Raw genomic sequence first — 4,574 nt, forward strand, 5'->3', positions numbered from 1 at the left:
TTACTGCTTTAAGTAATTTGTCTCCTAATTATTAATTAAAAATAATTACAAAAGTTATACCTGCTTTTTAAAATGCAAGTCATGCTACTTTGCCAAAAATAAAAATCATTTCTACCTCTTGATCTAAAGTTGGATATTTTCCAGTTCATTCTAAATTTTGAATATTAAGGTAGTTGACTTGCAAAAATTTCATTTCCCTGACTTTCTGCATTTGTGGTGACATTGATGGGAAAAATAAAAATAAAATCCATTGTCCTAGAAGTGTTTGCAGATTAGATAATGTGAAAAAGGTTCAGAGTTTTGTTTTAAAAAATGTTAAAGTGGGATATTCTATTTCCGAATTACTCATGTTTCTTAGCCTTTTCAAGTAAGAATAAGCCTTCATTTCTTAAACCCTGTGGAAGAAGAAACCGGAAGGTTAGTAAAAGACCTAGAAAAGGTCATAACTGTCTTCTTGCATCTGAAGTGGAGTCAAATGTAAGGATTTATACAGTGATGGTGCCCGCTGCAACACGTGTGCCACAGGTTCACCGCCACTCCTTTGTACTTGAAGTATTCAGGGTTCTGTACAACTAGAGGGTGGAATAAGGACCAACACTTGGATATTATAACAAAAGAGGATCTCACTGTACAATAAGAAAGTAGTACTTCCAATTTTTTAAAGCCCCCCCCCAAAAAAAGTTAATGCTTTTTCTATCACTGAAAGTGCAACGAGAAGCAAGAAAGACTTGCTAGAAATATTAGATGATTTTCTTCCTTAGGGTAGGATTTTGACCCTAGAGTCATGAAATGATGTGTTTCATTAACATGCATCTACTGAATACATCTACTTGACTCTAGATTTAATCCTAACAAGCCACTAGTAACCTAAATCCTACACTTAATCTGGTCTCATAGAAGATAGTATTGCTTATATGCTGTGCCTCTGAAAAGGCTATTTTCAGTGCAGTGTGATTAAACAGGAGAACTAGATTTTGTCATGGGCTGCACGATCCTCTACTTTCTCCGTAGTAAGGTTTCATAGGGATTTTAATTAGCCCTAACTCTTCTTGAATCCAAGTAGATGCATACATTTGAAATCCATTTGTAAGTGCTTTTTATATTACCTACACTTTATTAGAAATCAGCACTTCTTTTACAGGAGGCATAGTAGAAAAACAATACCTTGGGATCTCTTGGCCCTGATGCATGAAGCCTTGAAAGTAATCGCTTAAAATTAAGAATTTTAAAATAACTTAGTTTACCTTTAACTTAGTTTATAATTTAGTTTAGGCTAGTTGTTGAATAGACACTAGCCTGACCACCTCTTCTAACTTTCTAATTCCAAGACTGATATCCTTTTGCTGTATGTATCTCCCATAGGAATTCACTTAACATGAAAGACTTAACAGTGACTGAGAATTTAGGAGCTGGTAACGAGAATCACCAATATACTGTTAAGCAAACATAAAGATTGCATGCCAACCTAATTTGAACTTCTTAGACATTTTAAATAATTACTCCTTCAAACCAAATACAAGTTTTAGGGAGTTTTCTTGTTAATGGTGAAATAGCTCTCTTCTGCTCTAATATACTTCATCTAGAAATAGTGTTCTCACCAATACTCTTGTTCAATGTAGGCACATTTCATGGCCAATAAAAATTTTTAAAAATGAGCACAGAGGAAATGTATTTTGCATCAGAATTCCTATAACAAATATTTAACTCACAACATGTAAAGGAAGTTAATTTCTTGGTAACCACAAGCTAGAAACCATTGAGTACAACTGTGAACATTTTAAAGACTACATTAAAAGGAAACTCAGTTTTCCGAAGGTGGATCTGCTCAACCAAATAGAGATAGAATGTGTCTACATGGTTTTCTTTGTTGGGTCACACACTTATCTAATCATCCTAGTTGCAGAGGTTTAATGTGAATTTTAATGAAAAAGTGATGATAACATAAATTGTTTTGCTTGTGTGTTTAAGCATTTAGTAGCAGTTATTGAAATAATTCACAATATCAATTTTTTGAAAGTTTATGAACACTTTTCTAATTGCTCTTAAATTTCCTATCCCTAGGACCCCGAAGTCTTCTTTATCTTAATTGTTCTCTGAATCTTTTAATAAAATACATTTACAAAAGATGAAATATTGCAACTTGTTTAGGTAGGTTTTATTTTTTCTTTTAAATAAAAGTTCACTGGCGTGATTCTGCTGAACTCAGACTGCTGCACAGAGTAATACACCTAAAGTGAGTACGGTTCTGATTTCCTGCATTTTTTTGTCTCTCTTGGAAAGAAAATACTAGCCAGTTTCGCTGCCGCCTCTGCCCCTTCACAGGAACTGAGATGCTAGCTGACCTCAGTTTAGCGTTTCTGATCTCAGTCACTGATCACTTGTTTTCTAAAGCTGAGGAGCCCATCCATTGAGTCTTCCCTGGGAGTATGGGAAGGCAGCCTACCTTATGAAAAGGAGGTATAACAGCAGACAAAGAATTGTGCTATTTAAGGATGAAAACAAATTGATTTGTGAAGTCTGGATATGTTTAACTCTCAGTAAGAGCCACCGTGGTGGCGCACGCCAGGAACCCTAGCATTCCAGAGGCAGAGGCAGGATCGCCGAGAGTTCAAGACCAGCTTGGACCCATACAATAGTGGATGCCAGGACAGCCTGAACTATATAGAGAGAACTTGCCCATAAATAAATAAATACAGACAACGTAATTTTAAAATTAAGGACTAAAGGAAAAACATGAACTGAAGGCTGGATGACAAGGATTCATTCAACTACTTTGAGCATGGGAGAAAAGAAACTAAATGCAGAACTAGAAAAGCTCTTAAGGGGTTGTTCGTTTGACTTGGTTTTCTGAGACAAGGTCTCAGTGTGTAGCCCAGGCTGGCATCAAACACAGCAGTCGTCCTACCACAGCCTCACAAGCGCTGGAATTACAGGTGTGCGTCGCCGCTTACAGGCATGTGCCACCAGGCCTAGTCTCAATTGCTTCTCAGCGCGCCCCGGGGGGCGGGGGGCAGCATGGCTTGCCGCAGTGGAACCCTGGTCCCTGCGTCTGCCTAAGCAGGCGTTGTAATCTGCTGAGCTATCTGGCCGGCCCTAGAATTTTTTTTTTTTTTTTGATAGTGTACTTAACGTTGTTCCTAATATTGTTTGAAGAACAACTTCAGTTTTAAGAAGTTTTCGTGCCCCAGCCACTCATAACTGTAGAATCATTGAAAAATCAATCATTTATTAGTCTTGGCTCCCCATCCTTGTGTTTTGTGAGCATTAATATGAATCATTTCTGCTTTAAGACTCAATCCCTCAGCGTCACGAGGGTTACTTGTTCAGCACTTTTTCCAACCTTAGATGAATGAGGCTTGAGCACTCTCAAAAAAAAAAGCACAAGGGGGTCTGTGAGAAAGCTCAGCGAACTAAAGCACCAATTTAGGCAAGCTCAGGGACCTTGGTTCGATCCTGGGCACCACATGCTGCGCTGGCCCCGCGCCCCGGGCATGCTGGGTTGGCCACGGTGTCCAGGTCTGGTGGTGTAGGCCTGTAATCACAGCGCTGGGGAGGCTGAAAACAGGAGGATCACTATGAGTCCGAGCTGAGCTGCAAGTAAATAACTATCAAAATTGCAGCAGAAAGGTACTCAACACCAGCTAAGTAATATCTGAAGTCCAGGAAGGAAGAATTCCATGATTGTGCATTCAGGTTAATTAAGCGTTATTCTTTGGGGACTTGTAAACCAAGAGAAAGACACGTATATTTTGAAAAGAGGTGAATGTTGTGACTTTATTCTTCAAAACGTAACTCAAAATCAAGTTCGGTTCTGTGGCAGAAGTGTGGTTTGGGAAAAGGTATTCATAACTTACCTAGAAAAAAGGGCAGGAAAGGGGGCTCAAAGGTCTGAAAGGGCACGCAGGGGGAAAGGAGCAACGGGAAGAAGCGAGAAGCTGGAGCGCAGCCCCGGACGCCAAACTTCTCCTGGGGTGCGTCTGCCCGCCACTCCGCCACTGCCCAGCACGGCGCTTCTGGAAAGCTCGCCTGCAGATCCCAGGGCGGCGGGCGGGCAGGGCCTGGCAGGACTCCGGACCCACGAGCGAGCAGGAGTACGTGCTCGCGACGGGACGGTCCTGGTGCGGAGGCTCCACGCCTCCACCAGCTTCCTTCCTCTCCACTCACCGCGGCCTGGGGGCCAACCACGCTGGGTCGGTCAGCCGGGCCGCCGGGTTCCCACCACGTCCGCTGAGGACGCCGGTCGCCCGTCTCGCTGCCATTCTCGGGGCCGGTCCTGGCCCGCCGGGGCTTCCACGCGGAGGTCCGCCCGCCGCTGCCCCTTGCTCTTCCTCCGGAGCTCTGGAGCGCTCGTGGGGCACCTGCGGGGCGCAATTCAGCTCGCGCCTCCAGCCCGTGGGCGCGCTGTCCTCCCCATGCCCCCGCTTCCCCGGCTCTGCGCGCTCCGCCTGGGGTCGCAGGCTCCCGCTCGCACCACAGCCTCGCCTCTCTCGCGTTTTGTTGGAACTTTCTCCCCGCCGAGCTCCGCGCGAAGCTCTCCTCCTCGACTGCTCCGCTGAGATCGCGGGCGCCTGCGG

Source organism: Octodon degus, unplaced genomic scaffold (genome assembly GCF_000260255.1).
Source record: "Octodon degus isolate 3935 unplaced genomic scaffold, OctDeg1.0 scaffold00047, whole genome shotgun sequence".
Lineage (NCBI taxonomy): Eukaryota > Metazoa > Chordata > Mammalia > Rodentia > Octodontidae > Octodon > Octodon degus.